Genomic DNA, 20,973 nt, shown 5'->3' with positions numbered 1-20,973 from the left:
TCATAAGAAGAATGATATTAATACAAAGTTGTCATATTTGATTTCACTTCTGAAAATCAGATTACTCATCCCAGTCATGGAATTGAAGAATCTTAAAGCTTGAAGAACAGATACGTGGAGCAGAGGCAAAGTTTCTGTGCCTAGAGTCAGGAAAATTCATTTTCCTCAGTTCAAATCTGGCTTTAGACACTACTAGCTGGGTAACCTTAGGCAAGTCACTTAACCCTGTTTGTCTCAGTTTTCTCATCTGTTAAATGAGCTGATGAAGGAAATATCAAACCAACACTGTATCTTTGCTAAGAAAACACCAAAGGAGTTATAAAGATTTGAACATGGCTGAAAAAAAATGACTGAATACAAAGCTAGAAGGAAACTTAGATGTCAATTATTTTAACCCTTTCCCATTGCAGGAATTTATTCTACTACATCTCCGACAGATTGTCATATCCCTGCTGCTTTCACACTTTCAATGATAAAAATACCATGACCTCAAAAATCAACCTGTCAGGCAATTGTAATTATTCTTCTTTTAGTGAACACAAAGCTTCTTATTTCTATATTCTTATAACTTCTAACTACTGATCCTTATTCTATCCTCAGAAAGGATACTAAGTATAAAAGTCTATTCTTTGTTTTGCAAACCAGTGCAAATTTATTACAGCTATTATATTCCATTAAGGCTTAGTTTTTTTCCTCCTGTCTAGGTATTCAAGATTCTTTCTCATACCATGGTTCCTCCTTATTTTGTATATGTTCAATTATACAATTTTCTGACTCTCCTGACAGTTATTCTTTGACCATAACTTAGTTTATTAATATTTTTTATCGTGAATTTATCATATTTCTTCAAAATATTAGCTAAATAGCACAAAGTACAGCTATTTCTTTGAATGGTTTAATCCCTGTACTTGTATTAACTCAAACTAAGATTACATTAGCACTCACATTGTTACTAAGACATTAGGAATGATGTCAACCAAACCCTTAAGAAGATTTTCATGTGAACTTATGCCAAGCCAAGTCCTCCTCCAATCAACATAATTGATATTTTTTTTTACCTAAATGTAAGACTATATTTAACCTATTTTAAATCTTATTTTTTGTGCCTGCTCTTTATGTTCAGCACATGCAGAAAAATAAAATAGCATGAATGAAATGACAATAATATATTTTCCTTATATCTCATCACAGAAAAGAACTTTTTTCTACTGTATGATATTGAGATGACTTGATCTGTTCTTCCTCTGTTCTAGCCATTTTTATTTTGAAATTACTCATCATTTTAATCTGTTAAAGTCTCCAGTATTTTTCTATCTTGGTATGTCATAAGAATTGCATATATTATTAATAATCGAGTTCTCTTTCATCTTAACATCTTTTTTCTAAAGGGCTATCATATAAGTTTTATGAAGTATGGTTTAATTTTGTGGTCTTATTAGTAATTGTCTGAAATATAGACTCGATCAATAAGTATTTACTTATCATCTGCTACATACTATATTCTCTATGAGAATAAAAGGTGGATTATAAAGCTAATGATATTCCTTACCTAGAACTAATTTTTATGGTTTATGGACTCTTTCTCAAAGCAATATTTTTTAAAGAATAAGCTAAATTCATGGAATTATAAAGGAAATTATATTGTTTTATGTCAGAGGTTATGTTGCAGTCAGCTTATACTAGCTTTCAAGAGCAATTTTTTAGATTTTCAGTGTGAACATTTATACCTGAGAAATTAATTCAAATTAGGGATTGCATTGTTTTGTTGATTGTCTGGACTGAAGAAAGTGATGAATAAAATGTTAGTAATGAAGATTAAACTAAAGAAAATGTACTCCTCAGATGTTTTATGTGAAAACCAGATGTTAAACATTTACCAGCACACCCTTACCTATTGGTATTAAGATACTGAAAAATGAAAATGAATCCTTTTTGTATAGTATTCACATTTCAACACTACTTGCTTTCATTTTGTTGGATAACACCTCCACCAAAATAGTTAATTTTTTTCGTTGTTTTATTATATAGTCTTCATGAATTTAAGCATCTGAAAAAAACTTATACCTGATAACTAACCTGGTAATAAATCTGTCTGTATGACATTCATGTACACCTTTGATAGGTCAGTGCTACTTTTTTCTCCTCTTGGACCTAGTATAGTCTATGTTTCATTAACATAGCCTGAAAGTGGTAGAAGTTTCCAGAAAACTTGGGGAGAAGCGAGGGGTAGCAGCTGCCGCTGCCCAAGCGTGGCGCACAAGAACTTTCGTCCCTCCTCTCCCAGTCTTCTCTTTCCTCCCCTCCATCCCCCAACATCCCAGCTGGGTCCTGGGTGTTCCCCTCTCAGCCCATCCCGGATGTGGGCATTTTGACACCAGACTTACCACGAGTGTCGCTCCCGGCTGTAAAAAATAGTAAAGGAAACGACTTACTATGATGTTTTGGGGGTAAAACCCAGTGTCTCCCAGGAAGAACTGATAAAGGCATATAGAAAACTAGTCTTAAAATATCACCCAGATAAGAATCTAAATGAAGGAGAAAAGTTCAAGCAGATTTCTCAAGCTTATGAAGTGCTTTCTGATGCAAAGAAGAGACTTATATGACAAAGGTGGACAACAAGCCATCAAAGAGTGTGGTTCTGGTGGTGGCTTTGGTTCTCCAATGGATATCTTTGATATGTTTTTTGGAGGAGGTAGAAGAATGTGAAGGGAATGGAGAGGTAAAAATGGTCATCAGTTGTCAGTAATCTAGAAGATTTATATAATGGTGCAACAAGAAAACTGGCTTTGCAAAAGAATGTGATTTGTGATAAATGTGAAGGACTGGGTGGTAAGAAAGGAACTATAGAATGCTGTCCCAGTTGCGGAGATACTAGAATGCAAATAAGAATTCATCAGATAGGACCTGGAATGGTTCAGCAAATTAAGTCATTTTATATGGAATGCCAAGGGCATGGGGAAGGAATCAGCCCTAAAGATAGCCCTAAAAACTGTAATGGAAGGACAATTGTTTGAAGAAAATTCTGGAGTTTTATATTGACAAGGGCATGAAAGATGGGCAAAAGATAACATTCTATGATGAAGGTGACCAGGAGCCAGGATTTGAGCCAGGCGATATTATGATTATTTTGGATCAGAAGGACAATGCTATACTTATTGATGTGGTAAGAACCTTTTCACATGTATGGATATCCAGTTGGTTGAAGCACTGTGTGGCTTTCAGAAAATAATAACAACTTTTGGTAACAGAACTATAGTCATTACTTCTCTTCCTGGTCAGATTGTTAAACATGGAGATATCAATGTGTGCTGAATGAAGGTATGCCCATTTACCACTGACCTTATAAGAAAGGAATTTTAATAATTGAACTGGAGGTAAACTTCCCAGAGAATGGCTTTCTTTCATCAGACAAGCTGCTTTTGTTGGAAAAATTACTGTCTGAAAGAATGGAAGTAGAGGAGGTTAAAGATATGGATCAGGTAGAACTGGTAGACTTTGACCCATCTCAAGAAAGAAGACACCATGACAATGGAGAAACTTATGAGAATGATGAGCATCATCCCAGAGGTGGGGTTCAGCGTCAGGCCTCTTAATGGGAGGGGGGCCAGTGAATACCCTTCATTGTAATGCTGGTTTTTGTATGCAATAGTGAATGAGTGAAGGACTACAATCATCTTAACACACTCACTACTAGTTATTGTTTTTGTTGTAATATTCAACTATAGTTGTGTTTTAAAAAGTTAATAAAATCAGTAATATTAAAAAAAAAATAGACTAAAAGAGCTGAGAGTTACCACCATGCTTGAATAAGGAATTTGAATAGGACATTAGTGGACTTTAATGAGAAATAATGACATTAAATTCAATGAACAGGACCAGTTAAAGTTCTAAGAACAAAAATTCTCCAGAGTGATGGAATTTAAAATATAAAATTCACCGCTAACAGCATCTATGAATTAACTTGAATATGAAGCGAGAAATGTTACCTGTAGCACTGGAAATACAGAAGTAAGAAACAGTAAAGTAATGAGACATAACTAAATGTATATTCAGTATGTAATTCATTAAAAGTGTGCAGATATTATTCTTTATTTAATTTTAATCAACCGTGAAAAGAAAATTAACTTGGCCAATGGTTCAATGTTATATTTATTATTCGTAAACATGTGACATTACCCACAAAATTAAATCATTCAGTGAGCTTGATTTCACTTGCTACCTTATATTTCTTTCCAACTGAAAAACAATATGTATTTGAGAGGAAGTTTGGTCAGGCCTGAACATTTAGCATATTGTCAGAAATGCACGTAAACAAGGCTATACCAAAATAAATCTCCATCATGCTAGAAAGGTTTTTTTTGTTGGTTTTTTTGTTTGTTTTTGTTCCTTAGCAATACGCATTTATTGAGAGCCTAGTGGTGCCACTTCTCAGCCTTATCCTTTGAAGTCCATATTGATTTGGACTTTTCCCTAGTCAACTAATAATTTAAGAAGAGGCAGTTTCCAGACACCCATATCAGTAACCAGTTATTTCTGTTAGGAAAAAGTCCATTTTGTTTTTGATGGTATTATTTATATGATGTTGAAAAAGAAAAATATAAGAAGAAAATACTGTGTACAAGAGCTCAAGTTCAACCTATTTTAAATAATTTATTGACTCTGAAAAATAGGTCCTAAAAAGGAAAGACCTTCACATTGATTGTGACTGTTTCTTAGAGACAGTTAACCACTTTAAAACCACAGTCACAAGGATGTTGAAACTAAAAATTGCCTTAGCCAACAAACTCTTGAAAACCAGTGAAAAGAAATGGCATTATTAGGATTTCCCCCAACCAGCATGTCTACCCTATAGCTGGTGCTTAATAAGTGCTTGTTGGTTGATGGCAGCCTGAGGAAATACTTGTTTAGAGTAAAATCTAATTTGCAAGGGTGAAAGACTACAAGCAGTAGTGCATCACACAACATCAAAAAGAACTAGTGGTTAAAAAAAAACAGAACCTAGATGGTGATTGATAGAAGAGTCAACTAAATGTAGTCACTTCAAAGTATTATATATGATATTGAATATCAGTCAGTTAATAAGCATTTATGTAGTTTTTACTATATTCCAGTAGATAATAAACAGACATGAAATGAAACAGAAATATCAGCATTTCTATTACAATTGACCCACATAATAGTGCACTGGGAATTTAAGATCTTTTGATTCTACCATCTTGATACCTGATTTGAAGAAGTAGAAATGAATCTAAAGAAATGAAGCTGGTATGTCCAAAGGGCTATAAAATCATGCATACCCTTTGGCTTAGCAATTGTACTACTAGGTCTGTATCCAGAAAGAGATAAAAAAAGGAAAATAACATATTTGTACAAAAATACTTATAGCAGTTATTTTTATGTGCCAAAGAATTGCAAATTGAGGGGATGCCCATCAACAATTGGGGAATGGATGAACAAATTGTGTTATGTGATTGTGAAGGCATACTAGTATGATATAAGAAATGATGAGCAGAATGCTCTCAGAAAAACCTGGACTTACATTAGCTGATACAGAAGTGAAGTATACTGTGTAGAAAGTAACACTAATACTGTAAAAGGATCAGTTGTGAATGAATTAGGTATTTTCAGCCATAAAATCATCCAATACAACTCTTAAAGTTATGAAGCAAAATGCTATGCAGAGAAGGAACTGATAAATACAGTTTGAAGCATACTTTTTTACTTTATTTTTCTTTAGGTTTTTTTTTCTTTGTTTTCTTTCACAATATGACTAATATGGAAATATGTTTTGCATGATTACATATGTATAACCTACATAGAATTTCTTGTCTTCTTAATGAGGGTGGAGTGGGGAGAGAGAAAGGGAGAGAATTTGGAACTCTAAGTTCTGAAAATGAATGCTGAAAATTGTTTTTGCATGTAATTGGGGAAAATAAAATACTAAGCAAAAATAAACATTATTTTTCACACAAAAACAGAGAAGAAATTGGGAAGAACATTGGAACTTGAACAAATATATGTAGAAGAAAGTATGGGCAATAGGCAACAGTTTCAGAGTCATTTTCAGATCAGTTCCAAGGTATTCCATAAAGGGGGTAGTTTCCACAAAAATAGAAATATTATAAATGGAATTGCTACCAAAATTGACATGAAAACATTAAAAAGCAAAGAAAGACTTTTACCATCTCTTTTCTAAACAAAAGCAAAAAATGCATATATATATATATATATATATATATATATATATATATATATATATACTTATATATATATGTATATACATATGCACACACAATTGATTGGGCAATGTAGAGAATATATGATCTCATTGTGTGTGTTTACTGATTAATAGAGGGTGGGGATATAAGTAGAATCTTCCATTTCATGAGGATTCTCATGGCAGATACCTCTTCATTTCCCATGTGGCTAATCTCCTGGATTTCATGATTTCCAGAAATTCATTATTCTGTAGGATGATATCACCTCTGAATTTTACACATCCTCAATTCCCTGTGACCCTGAAAGTCCTCTGTTCCTGGCTGGAGAAGGTGGAAAGCTCTTTCAAGATTTTCCAAGATTTAAGGAGGGCATCCAAGGCATTCATCTCATTATCTTCTACCCTGGCTATAAAACTTCATCATGCCTGTGTGTTGCATGGCCTTCTGCCTTTCATTTTTGGCTTCTTTTGATGTGTTCTCTCCCATGTGAATGTGCACTCTGTGAAAGCAAGGGGCTATCCCATAACTTTTCTTTGTGTCTCCAGTACTTGGCATATAATAGGCACTTAATAAATGGTTATTTACTCTGATATAGTCTCTGACTCTGTATAGAAATTCCAGGAAAGAGAGAATCACAAAGATCTCTTCGGTTAATAATCTTTTGAAGAACAATTTGCCTAATATATTCTTTAGTGTCATGGACAATATCTCACACCAAGTCTAAATAGAAAAGGGATTCCCTAAAATTGGGAAAATTCTCTACATGTTCCTATTTGTGGATGCCACATTGTTAATTGTATCAATTTTCAAAGCATTGTAGAGTCCTCTCAAGGAAAGGCATGGCCACTTACTAATAATCCATATAGAAAAAAAAACTAAATGAAGAATGCATATTGTCCAGATAATGGCATGAAATTTGGCACTGATACATATGCACACACACACAAATACACAAATAAGTTCACATGTTTGTGTGTCTAATTATACACATATATGCATATGCATGTATTGTGTATATACATGTATATACACAAATATGTTTCTCTGTGTATATGTGTGTTTACATATATACTTATGCCTATATCCATACACACACACATATATATATACATATATATATATATATACATATGTATGTACACACACGTGTTTTGGACAGTCAGTATGCCTAGGCAGTGATTTGGGTTCCAAACTTAATGAAGATTATATAGGGAGATTAGACTAGGCCAGTCATTTTACAATAATGACTTGTGGCCTAGAGGTGTTGTAAAAGACAACACCAAGGAAATGTGTAACTAGAAAGGAGGTATGCTATTTATGTAATAAGAATCTATTAAATAGAACATGGGATAATGTGAATGAGAATTGCCTAAGGTGACAGAGCACTGGACTTAATGTGAATAATTTTGTTGTTCAATCATTAAACTATGTCAAACTCTTCATGGTCCCATTTGGAGTATCTTGACAAAGATACTGGATAGTTTGTGTTTTCCTTCAGCTCATTTTTAGATGAGGAAACTGAGGCAACCAGGGTTGATTGACTTGCCCAGTCACACAGCTAGTAAATGTCTGAGGCAAAATTTGAACTTAGAAAGATGACTCTTCCTGACTTCAGGCCTGGCACTTTATACACTGTGCAACATAGCTGCCTTAAATGTCAGGAACCCTTGGGTTCAAATCCCTTGTCAGATATTTATTTGTGCCTTGTCTCTAGGCAAGTCATTTAACTTTTCCAGGTCTTGATCTCTTAATCTATAAAATAAGGAGTGTGGATTTGTTAGTCCCTAAAGTTACTTCCACTTCCAAATGTATAATTCTACAATCTTAAGAAATAGTGGGAGAAATACAACTGTGAAGACTTACATCCATCCAAGTATAGAGCAAGTATTGGCTGAATGAAGCATAATTCCAACTGCCCTGGTGAATATTAGTCTTTCTACAGGATCGTGCTTCTAGATTAGGTATTCTCATGTTTTGTTCTGTTTGGCTTATAATATCCTTTATCATTAATATGTAAACCACACTAAGATATATTTAAGAAGTCAGTTATGTTTGTCAAGATCCTAGACTTTTTTTGTGAATGTCAGTGCTCAGCTTTGATAATTTTTTACTTTTTTAATGTTTATTTATTTATCTTTAGTTTTCAACATTCATTTCTACAAAATTTTGAGTTCCAAATTTTCTCTCCATCTCTCCCCTTTTCCCACCTCAAAACACTGTGCATTCTGATTACCCCTTTCCCCAATCTGTCCTTCCTTCTGTCACATCCTTCCCTTTTCTTATCCCCATATTCTTTCTTTTCCTGTAGCGCAAGACTGATTTCTATACCGCCTTACTTGTATTTCTTATTTCTCAGTTGCATGAAAAAACAATTCTCAATATTTGTTCCTAAAACTTTGAGTTCCAACTTATCTCTCTTCCTCCCTCCGCAGCAATCCCCAGTGAGAAGGCAAGTAATTCAATATACGCTACATATGTGTACTTTTGTAAAAGACTTCCATAAGTCATGTTATGTAAGACTAAATATATGTCCCTCCATTCTATCTTGCCACCCATTTATTCTATTCTCTGTTTTGACCTTGTCCCTCCCCAAAAGTGTTTACTTCTAGTTACACCCTCCTCCCATTTGCCCTCTCTTCTATCATACCCCCTACCTCACTTATCCCCTTATCCCCTACTTTCTGGTAGTATGATATAGATTTTTCATGACAAATTGAATGTGCATATTATTTCCTCCTTAAGCCAAATGTGATGAGAGTAAACTTCACTTTTTCTCTCTCACCTCTCCCATTTTCCCCTCCATTGAAAAAGATTTTTCTTGCCTCCTTTATAAGAGTTAATTTGCCCCATTCCATTTATCCCTTTCTCCTCCCAATGTAGTCCTCTCTCACCCCTTAATTTTATTTATTTTAAATATCATTCCTTCCTATTCAAATCACTCTGTGCTCTCTGTCTATACACATACATGTATATATGTATATATATATGTATGTATGTATATAAGGTATATATGTATATGTGAGGGTAAGGTATGTGTGTGTGTATGTGTGTGTATGTATCCCTACAACTACCCAAATACTGAGAAAAGTTTCAAGAGTTGCAAATATTATCTTTCCAAGTAAGAATGTGAACAGTTCATCTTTAGTAAGGCCCTTATGATTTCTCTTTCCTGTTTACATTTTCATGCTGCTCTTGATTCTTGTGCTTAAAAGTCAGATTTTGTATTCACCTCTGTTTTTCTCATCAAGAATGTTTGAAAGTCCTCTATTTCATTGAATGACCATTTTTTCCCCTGAAGTATTACACTCAGTTTTACTGGGTAGGTCATTCTTGGTTTTAATCCCAGTTCTTTTGACTTCTGGAATATCATATTCCAAGCCTTTCAATCTCTTAATGTAGAAGCTACTAGATTTTCTGTTATCCTGCTTGTATTTTCACAATACACAAATTATTTCTTTCTGGTTGCTTGCAATATTTTCTCCTTGGCCTGGATACTCTGGAATTTGACTACAATATTCCTAGGAGTTTGTCTTTTTGGATCTCTTTCAGGAAGTGATTGGTGGATTCTTTCAACATTTATTCTACCTTCTGGTTCTAGAATATCAGGGCAGTATTCCTTAATAATTTCATGAAGTTTGATGTCTAGGCTCCTTTTTAGATCATGGCTTTCAGGCAGTCTCATAATTTTTAAATTGTCTCTCCTGGGTCTATTTTCCAAGTCAGTTGTTTGTCCAATGAGATATTTCACCTTGTCTTCTATTTTTTTTCATTCTTTTGGTTTTGTTTTGTAATTTCTTGGTTTCTTATAAAGTCTTTAGCTTCTATCTGCTCTATTCGAATTTTTAAAGAACTATTTTCTTCAGTGAGCATTTGAACCTTTTCCATTTGACTAATTCTACTTTTTAAAACATTCATCTCTTCATTCGCTTTTTGGACCTTTTTTCCAATTGAGTTAGCCTCTATTTAAAGGTGGTATTTTCTTCAGCATTTTTTGGGTCTCCTTTAGTAAGCTGTTGACTTGTTTTTCATGATTTTTTTGCATTGTTCTCATTTCTCTTCCAAATTTTTCCTCCACTTCTCTTACTTGATTTTCAAAATCCTTTTTGAACTCTTCCTTAGCCTGAGACCATTGATTAATTATTCTGGAGCTTTTGTATGCAGAAGCTTTGACTTTTAGGTCTTTCTCTGTAAGCATTGTTCTTCCTCATCTGGAAGGATGGAAGAAAAAGTCTCTTTGCCTTCTATAGTCTTTTTATCTCTTTCTATAGAAAGCAGCCTTCTGTAGTCATTTTTTTCCCCTTTTTTAGGGCATTTTCTCAGCCAGTTTCTTGATGTTTCAGTCCTTTGTAAGGAGGAGGGTATACACTGGGGACCTGTAAGTTCTCAGTTCCTCCAAGGTGGCACGGTCAAAGGAGAGGAGTTTACTCTTCTTCTGGCCTTCACTCTGGTCAGGAGATACCTCAAGCTTTTTTGCCCAGGATGTTTGAAGTTGTCTTTGGCATTTGTGAGTTGAGAAATTTGGGAACTGCAGCTGCTGGGAATTCTGCCCCTGAGACCTGCTTGCATTGTGTGACCAAGGCTGGGCTGCACACTGAAGGCTGCACTCCACTCTGAGCTTGGTGTGATTCCTGTCCACTTTCCAGGCTATCTTGGGCTGGAAATCTCTTTAACTCTGTGATTTTGTGGCTTCTGCTGCTCAAGGGTTTGTTTAGGGTCATTTTTTACAGGTATTTTATCGGCTATGGGGGAAGAGCTAGAGTAGGTGCGTCTTTCTACTGTGCTATCTTGGCTCCAACCCCAAAAGCCCAGACTTTTAAAACAGAAGGACCTTATGCAGCCCATATTCCTCTTTATGCAAATGAGTTAACTGAGGCCCATTTTTTAGTAAAGAGACTTTTCCCTAGGTCAAATAGAATATTGAGGTCAGACCTATAATTGATATGCAAATCTATGGACTCCCAAGTGCAATACTCTTCTTCCTACACCATACATTCTCCTATCTTTATGTTCTAAAAAGAAACCTGACAACACAGAACAAATAATTTTCAATGAATATCATTTCCCAGATGTCTACTTCTCTTTCTGCTGGGAACATTCTATCAAATCCTATTGTGTCTCCTATTTTTTTAAGTGGTCTCTTTGGTCATGTGTCTCCATCTAGAAAATTAAATTAAATTTTAAACTTACAAAAGCTTCCATTGAGAACATAATACATTTCCAGGGGCAGACTATTGTAATTTAAATTCCTGAACATTTTTCTCCCTGTGGTATAAAAATAACCATACCAATTTATTATCCGATGATAGGATAAAATAATACAAAATAAAAAATAAAACTAGAGTGTAGAGAAAGCAGAAATCACTTTGTTTCTTTTGGGCCTTAATATCCACTGAACACTGGTGGGGAGGGAAAAATAGAAGAGAACAATAATTTTTTTTTAAAGAACTTACTATGTGCTAGCCACTTTTTTATGAGTTTTACAAATAATTATTTTGATCCTTTCAACAACCCTAGGTGGTAGGTATTTTAATTATCTTCATTTTACAGTTAAGTAAACTGAGGACAGAAGTTAAGTGAATTTCTCAGTGTTATACAGTTGGAAATTTCTGAGGCTCTATTAGTAAATTAAGATCTTTCTGACCGAAGTCCTAGTGCTCCATCTTCTTGTATTACCTAAATATAGGGAGAAATAATCATTGAGAACTCAGTTTTGTAACAAATTTATCTTTCATGAATGTATTTTTCTCTCAGCCTCTCTCTCCTTCCCTTTCCCTGTATTTTTGCCCAATGGAGTTAAATATGCATATATATGGTGTTATACATACATATATACATATATATATATATATATATATATATATATATATATATATATATATATTTGCATCTGTATAAAAATAAATATTTCAGTGTTAGTGTTGGGAGTTAACCAACTCTCATTATCAAAGAATTAACAAGAAGAAAATATGCAATCATACACTGAACAAACATAAAGGGAACAAATATAATAGAGCCTCCATTCCAGAATAAGACAGTTCAGTAGGACTTTTTCTCACCACATCCATGTGATGTGTTTGTATGTGTATGTGTGGGTATATACATGTCTTGCTATTTCTACCCTTATAAAATCTATCACACTTGACATCATTCTAGGCAGAGCCTCAGTCTTTGTTTGGTCAGTTAGTCAGCCAATAAGCATATCTTGAACAACTACTATGCGCTAGGCAATGTACTTAGCAGACGGTTACTTGTTGCAGCCAGCAAGAGTCGTTTCAGAACCTAGAGTAATTTCTTCCATAGTGGTAGATCACATTAGGTTAACTTTTATTTATCTTAGCAAATTATTTTATTTCAACACTTTAAAACTGGCAAAGCATATTTTCTCACTTTATTCTCATAACAGCTGTGTGAGGGAGGTATTGTTATTCCCATTTTATGGGTGAGGAACCTGATGCTTGAAAGGTTAAGTGACTTGCTTAGGGTCATATGATTTGTAAATATCTAAGCCAGGATTAAAACCTAGATATTTCTGAATCTAGGTCCAGCACTCTGTCCCCTATACCACACACGTTACTCATCCATTTTATCTCACTTGTTCCATTTTGTGAACAGTGCAAGTGTTGGAGAACATCATATAGTTAGAATTTTCATGAGTGACTGACTTTTTCTGTCATTCATGCTGACAGACCCATTCAGGAATTAAATTCAGGATGTTCAATCATAATTAGTAATCTATTTCAGCCGAACAGTAGGAGAGTAGAATCATAGGCTTGTAAGAGCTAGGAAAGTCTAATAGTTCTTAATCTTTTTTGCCTTATGGAAACCTTTGGCTAGTGAAGTCTGTGACCCCATTCTCAGAATAATATTGCTGCTGATTTTAAAATGGAAAGAAATTCAATTATAGAGGTTAATGAAAATAAATATGCAATAATTTCCACAATTTCAAGTGCTTTTTGAAATCTATTCATGGACTCCAGGTTAAAAAATAACAATAGAACCCTGATGCAATCCAACATCCTTATTTTGAAGATGAGGAATATGAGTTGCAGAGACAAGTGGGATTACATAGCTACAAAAAAACAGGGTTGAGACTTCAACTTAGATTTCTTTTTTTGCTTTTACTGTTTTTAAATTTCAAGTGCTTTGACTTTTCTCCATTTACCAGATGTGTAAAACATCACTTTGGAAAATGTCACTACTATGGAATCCCCACCTTTTCTCCACATTATGCACATTTGTATTGTTCCTCTCATATCTATTTCATATTTCTTGGGCTTCTATGTTATATGATTTATAGGTTGTAGTGGGTGTGGAATGTGAACAGTATCATCAGCATGATGAATGCATGAGGTCCCAAACTCCAGAGTGCTCCCTTCTAAGTTCAAGTGGAATCAGATTAAAATGTAATTGACAAATGTCTAATAAAATACATTCTATCATAGATAATGTTAACTCGTGGTTTTCTAAGTGAATATGACTGCAGTAATCTATTTCTATTTGAAGTTTGAAACCCCTGAACTAGACAAATTCCCTTCTATTATTGACATTGATGGTAATGAGAAATCCTAAAAAGCATTGGAAAGCACATTAGCAAGTGTTCTTTCTAGTTTCTATGTTCCTTGGTTTTCATGGCTTTGTGCATTTGGCACAGATTCTAGCCTTTGAGTTTCACATTGAGTGCATATGAAGTAGATGATTGTCTGTATTACCTAATATAATTTCCAAGGAAATATAATTTTAGGCAAAGTACATAAATGCCAAAACATTCAGAGAGGAAATTGATCACTATGCTTTGCAAAAGCATTATTACTACATCAAAAGAAATGTGTGTACCTTTACTTAGAAGCCAGGTATTCGACAATGCCAGCATGTACTGCAAATAAAAGGTCAATGCCCACTCAAGTGATTAGATGCCTGGGCCTGTTTCATTACACTAAATCACAGATGATAATGTTAAAATGCTCCACAGGTAGCTTAATGGAAGGTGTCTTGAGTATCTGAACTGCAGATTGTACATTGGTTATGCTACATGGCTGATATTTTTATATTTGGTACAGAACAATTTTGACAAGTGTTAAAATTTTAAAAAATTGAAAATGGATGTTACATAAAATTTGAGTAAAACCAAATGATACTTCAAGATAGTGACACATGTTTCATGATTTATCACCCAAAGCTAGCTGCAACGTTTAATTAAGGTGGTAATTTGGGCAACTTTTTATATCTAATGTTAATGCTATAGTGCCTTGCCTGTTGGTCTCTGAAACTAATCATTCAGATTAAAAATCTTTTAAAATTCTTTCCCATGAGCTTATTCTGCCCATTTAATAATATGAAAAGCAAAATTTTGTAATATATTTCATAGCAAAAAAGTTAATATATATCTTAAAGTATATCTTACACAACTAGCACATTTTAACATCATTGTCTTAAAATGCTTTCTTAAATAATTCCTATATTATTGGAAACTTTCTCAGACTAATGAAAAACATTTCTAATCCTTGTTCTGCCTTTATTTTTCATTTAAAGAAGTTATGGTATATTCATATACACTACTAGTATGAAAAGGAATCAATAAAATTGTGCTATCTATTATCTAATTATTTTCAAAATAATAAATACTTTGCCAAAATTTAAATGGTTTTACTGTAATAAATTTTTGGTAAATCATCAAGTCATCATTACACAAAAATCCCCTTTTCCTGTCTTTGTTTCTCCTTCTTGTCTTTAAAGTAGGACTTGCTTTCCAACAACTGGCAGAAAGGATAATGAGACACAGTCAAAAGTCACCATCAAACCCATGTCCTACCTATAAAAGCCTGTTCCTGGTTTGGCTTACCTCTTCTTTGAGTTTGCTCTTTGATTTTCTTATGTGAATGTGGATGCTAGTGCCGTTAATTTGGGAAATAGAGAGGTTTCATTATTGGTTGGAATTTAATGGCACACAAGAAGTGGTAAGCAACTGAAAGAGATAAACATTTGGGAAGAATTAACAAGAAGGTATAGTCATTATGGAAAATACAGCTTCAGATAGGTGGCCCACTTATGATCCCCCTAGAAAGATTAGTTATGAAGTTAACAAGGGCATGGATTCTAAGAGCACACTAGGGCTGACAGTCCAGTAAGGTTCCACTACTGATACTGACTTGGCAAAAAATACATTGTAAAAGAAGAGGATTCTCAATGCCATGATCTGTGAGATAGTACTGTAACATGTATTCTCTGCATATGTGTGTATGCCCTGTGAGTATAATGGGGGGTCATGCTAGGTTTGAAGGGGGTTTTTGTCCTAACTATTCTTGATATAACTTTTTGACAAATCTCTTTTCCAGAATTACTTGAATTAGTTTTTGGAAAAGAGATTTGCTGAAAAGTTATAGCTATTGAAAAGTACTCTGGTGTAGGCTCAGGAACTACAATATTAGAAACATAAACTCTTGGAATGATTTACATCTAAACCTTGAGAGTAAGAGTAGTCAGCCTTACTTTGTGAATTCCAAACCATGCATGTGAGTGCAAGTTCAGACTATGATACTAGAAAGGCTGATCTCTCTATCTAAGTATCTAAATATGCATATATATGCATGTGTATATGTACACACATACATACATGTGTATTTGTATGTATCTACATGTATATACACATACAATTTAACATGAGTATCTTTTTCCATATTGAATATGTAAAATTCTACTTTCTTTTCCATGTATTTATTTCCTCATTCCAAGTATAATGAGGAAGTAGAGGAGCCCAGGGAAACTGAATTGGAGTAATTAATTGTAATCAACTTTTGCTTTTCATAATCAACATTTTCATGTATAAATTACCCTTACTAGGCTAGAAATAACAAGATACCCTTAAAAAACCACACTGACTTTGGAATCCAGACTTAGGTTCATATCTTATCTTATCCATATACCAAGTATGTGACATTGCCCAAACTGTACCATTCTCTGGACTGCTGTGTTCTCATCTGCAAAATGAGGTGATTTCTACTGTCTGCTCCAGTCATCTATTATTCTATACATTGAAGTCATTCTCAGTTGTAAGATAGTCTCTTAAAAAACAAAATAAATTAAATGAGGCATGTTGCCATATTCTAAAAATAAAATAAATATCTATAAAATGGAAGATGGCAGTAGAATTGGTTATAAAGTTGAATTCAACAATATGTTGTTTAAAAGAAAAACATTTGGAATGGAAACATTCATGCAGAATAAAAATGAAAGGCTGTGGCAGAATTTATTTTCAGTGATTTAAAAAAGCAGGGATAGCAGTCATGAATATAGGCAAAGAAAAGGTAAAAATAAACTTGGATAAAAGGGACAAGCAGGGAGACTATATTATGCTTCAAGGAAGCATAGTTAATAGATGAATATAAACATTTAATATAAATTCATGAGTGGTGTAACATTTAAATACTTAAAAGAAAAGTTAATTGAATCATAAAGAAAAATAGATTTGAAAAAAATACAATAGTTGAGGAGTTCGGTGTACTTTAACTAGATCTACATAAATCTATCAATGAAGATGAACAAAAAATAAGTTAAGTTAATTTTAGAAAAGTTACATATGGCAGATTTTTGGCAATTATTGAATGAGAATGGAAAGACTTGTACATATTTTTCAGCTTTGACATTTTTACAAATTTAGCTTATGCCTTATGGGAAAAAAAAACTTCATAAATAGAAAAGCAGAAATATTAAACACATCCTTTATTCACTAAAGTGCAATAGAATCATAAGGAGAAATGTGAATTTGAAGAAAGCGTTCAAACTTAAATTGAGGCAAATAAAATGCCAAAAAATTTATGGATCAAAGAAAAAAATATAGAAATAATAGATAATTTAGTGGGAGAAAATGAAAGAAATGAGATAACATTAAAATTACTGGAATGTAAGAAGAGCAGCTCTGAGAATATAATGTGTATCTCTAAACTCATATATTGAGAAAAGGTGAAAGTAATGTATTTGATAGACAAATAAAAATGCAACCAGAAAATCAACAAATTTTTAAAAAATGTAAAAATAGAAATTTGGAATACAAAAGTAAAGAAATGTAAAGCAAAAAATGAAAATAAGCTAAAAGTTATTTTAAAAATAATTGTAAAATATATACGTAGTTTGATTTAAAAAGACAAAACTTAAATTGACAGAATTGTTAAAAAGTACAAAGGAAATTGTATAATATGATGAAGAAATAAGGGCAATTCATAGCAATAGTGTTGGGCAATTACATGACAATAAAATGGATAACTTGAATGAAATGAATTAATAAACACAAATTATAACATTTATTCAGAGTAAAAGAGTAGGTAATTTAAAGTGTAAATTATCTAATCTCAGAAAAGAGATAAATTGAAAAACCCATAATCATCTGAAAGTCTATGTAGGGGAAGTGGTTTGAGGGTTGGAATAGATTTTTGGGTGAATTCTCACAAACATTTAAAGGGATATTAATTCAAAGATTGCATAAATTATTGGTAAAAATTGGAAAATATGATGTTACCAAACCAGTGCTGTGGGACAAAAATAGTCCTCATGCTTAATCAGGGTTAAATAAAGTAGAGAAAATATAGAGCAATATATCTTAAATGCAAAGTTACTGAATAAAATATATTTGAAGACACTACAGTAAAATATTAAAAAATATTTTCAATAGGACCTGATTGAATATACATTAATAATATAGGCTTACTTCAATATTGGTAATAGCTTAAACAACAACAGAAATATTAATAACACAATTATTAATATTGTATGATCATATTAAAATGTACAGAATGTATATCACCAATATACCCAATAAGAAGACAAAATAAGAAATTTCACTTTAAAGAATTGCAGAATGGTGAAAAAAATCCTATCATGGAATCTTCTTATCAACATGGATAAACAGATGGAATATATACATTACTTGAAAACAGCTACAAAAAGATATTCTTCAAAGAATTGAAGGAGGATACAAATAATGGTGGAGACATAAATTATTCATGTTTATGTCATGATGAAATAATAATACTGACAGTATTACTTAAATTAATACATAAAGTGCTAAGTCAAACTGCCAAAAAAGTTACTTTACAGAATTAAACAACTAGCAAACTAAATTCACCTTGAGGAACAAAAGGTCAAAAATCTCAAGTGAAATAATGAAATAAAAACATGACAATGTAGTGGACTAGCTTTACATGATTTTAAAATGACATAACAGTCATCACCAAAACTATTTGGTACTGAATTTAAAAAAACATATTGAAAATTTGACTAATGGAACAGATTAGGTACACAAGAATCATTGATAGAGGAGTTCAATAAATCCAATTTATTGAGTTCAATAAACCTAAAGACACTAACAACTAAGTAAGTCATCATTACTCATCAACTGCTGAAAAAAATTGGAAATCAGCTGGGGGAAATTAGGCTTAGAATAAACTTCGCGTTATATACCTCATTAGTTTACAAATGAGGACATATATTGTTCTGTATAAAATTTCCAAATAAGTACATCTGTAAATATAACAGGTCACATTATAAATACATTTGAGATACCTTTTAAAGTTGTGGATAAATGGGGCTTAAAAAACAGCTAAAATGGAGCTATAAAAGAATCTTCATATTGAAAAGGGAGTAAATGAAAGCTACTGAAAGTATGTTGGACATCTTAAAATTTCCTCTTTAGGTACCTCCTGGCTTAGAGTGAATCTTTATGATAACTGTTTCTCTTTTGAAGAGCAACTCTGAGGGTCTGGCTTTCCTAGATTGATTTTTTTTTCTTTTTATAATTAAAGGGGCCATCCCTTAACTATTTCTTAAAGACGGCTGTTCACTGAATGGGCATTACCTCACTCTAAGTGAGGACCTGAAAAGGCCTTAGCCTAAAGGGCCAGGGTCTCCCATTGTATCCTGAATCCTCTCCAGTCTTCCTGATGAATATTTCTTCACTGGATCCAGATGGCTCTGGAGGAGAAAGGGAGGCTGGTGACCTTGCACAGTCCTCCCTCACTCAAATCAAAGTCAACTGCAAGTCGTGTCATCATTTCCCTGATGTCATAGTCTTCTTGAAAACAAAGGACAAACATAATTGTGTTCTTTACAAATGGGCTACTTAATGAGTCTTAAATCTTCTTCATCTCATGTTCCCCAGTCTGTTCTTGGATACCAATGAAGCTGTTTCAGATTCTGATGAAAAGCCCCAAATTCCCTGAAGCTCATATCTTTGTCTAGCCAAGGCAGATGAAAGGGCTAGGACTTTTCTCTTACCCCATTGTTGTGATCCCTCCTTAGCGGCTTGACTTGAACATTTAATCAAAAACTTTCATATGCCGGAATTGGGTTTTTAATTGGTTGACACTGTTTTACAGACCACCTATAGGATATGATAATATAGCTAATATAAATATGTTTCCTGTGCAGTGTAACTCTCTTTCATCCAATGACTTTCAAGGGCTTCAAAATTGAAGGTGGCATACTAAAAAGAGTTGACACAAAAATATTTGTACTTCACAGGCTTTAATCCATTTCTAAGACTATGTGCACAGTTAAAGGGAAAATAAGCTCAATCTTAAAGAGGACATATGATGAAGAGTTAATTCACATGTACTGGTAGTTAGTAGTCTTTTCCTTCCTTTTTGTTAGATACTGATTAAGTTTTCTTTAGATGTAAAATAGCTTTCTTTTAGGTCCCTTGTAGAATCTTGCAGCTCTCTTTCCTCAGTGTGACTAATTTGTCTCAATTTCTCTTGCAAACACTGCTACCAGCCCTTGTTGCTCTGGAGAAATTACTAGCTTACTAATGAAACATCCAGATCCTCAGACCTTTTGAAGCTCACACATTCACAAAGTCCTCCCTGGTCACGAAGAATAGGAAAAAGATGAGACTTAGGTCAAGAAAAGTCTTATACCCCTGCTCCTGCCTCCCAAATCTTTCCTTTAAAAAAAAATTATAACTTGTTTTTCAGTTCTCAACATTCACTTCCACAAGAATTTGAATTCAAAATTTTCTCCCCACCTTTCCCACCCCTCACCCCAGGACAGTATGCACCCTATCTACCCCTTCCTCCAGTCTGTCCTCTCTTCTATTACCACCCCTCCTTTCTTCTATTCCCCTCCCCTCAAGCTTCCTGTAGGGCCAAATAGATTTCTATACCCCATTGCCTGTACATCTTATTTCCCAGTTGCATAACAAAACAATTTTTAACATTCCTTATTAAAGCCTTGCATTCCATATTCTCTCCCTTCCTCCTTTTGCACTCACCCTCATTAAGAAAGCAAGCAATTCAACATAAATCATGTTGAAGCAAGAAGTGATGCAAGAAAATCAATGTGTAGCCATGCAAAACACTTCCATAATAGCTATATTGAGAAAGACTAACCACATTTCCATCTGTCCTATCCTGCCCTCCATTTATTCCATTCTCTCCTTTAACTGGTCCTCTCACAATAGTGTTTGCTTCTGATTATCCTTTTCCCCAATTTGCTGTCCCTTCTATTATCTTCCCTCTCCTATTCCCTTCCCCCCCTGCCTTCCTGCAGGGTAAAATATATTTCCATATATAATTGAGTGTGTGTAATTCCCTCCTTAAGCACATTCCCATGGGAGTAACATTCACTTATTCCCTTTCATCTCCTCTCTCTTCCCCTCCATTGTACAAGCTCTTTCTTGCCTCTTTTATGTGAGATGATTTGTTACATTCTATCTCTTCCTTCCTCTTATTCCCAGAAAATTCTACTTAACAGTAAATTTTATTTTTTA

The 20,973-nt window shown here is 33.7% G+C and overlaps 1 pseudogene; it reads left to right on the top strand.

Moving 5' to 3' along the window:
• The first annotated feature begins 2,828 nt into the window (after positions 1-2,828).
• Positions 2,829-3,593, top strand: LOC140509207 (dnaJ homolog subfamily A member 1 pseudogene; annotated as a pseudogene).
• The last annotated feature ends 17,380 nt before the right edge of the window (positions 3,594-20,973 follow it).

The sequence above is a fragment of the Notamacropus eugenii genome, chromosome 5 (genome assembly GCF_028372415.1).
Source record: "Notamacropus eugenii isolate mMacEug1 chromosome 5, mMacEug1.pri_v2, whole genome shotgun sequence".
NCBI lineage: Eukaryota > Metazoa > Chordata > Mammalia > Diprotodontia > Macropodidae > Notamacropus > Notamacropus eugenii.
Note: the sequence above shows the minus strand (reverse complement) of the source record. Positions and strands in the feature narration are given on the sequence as shown.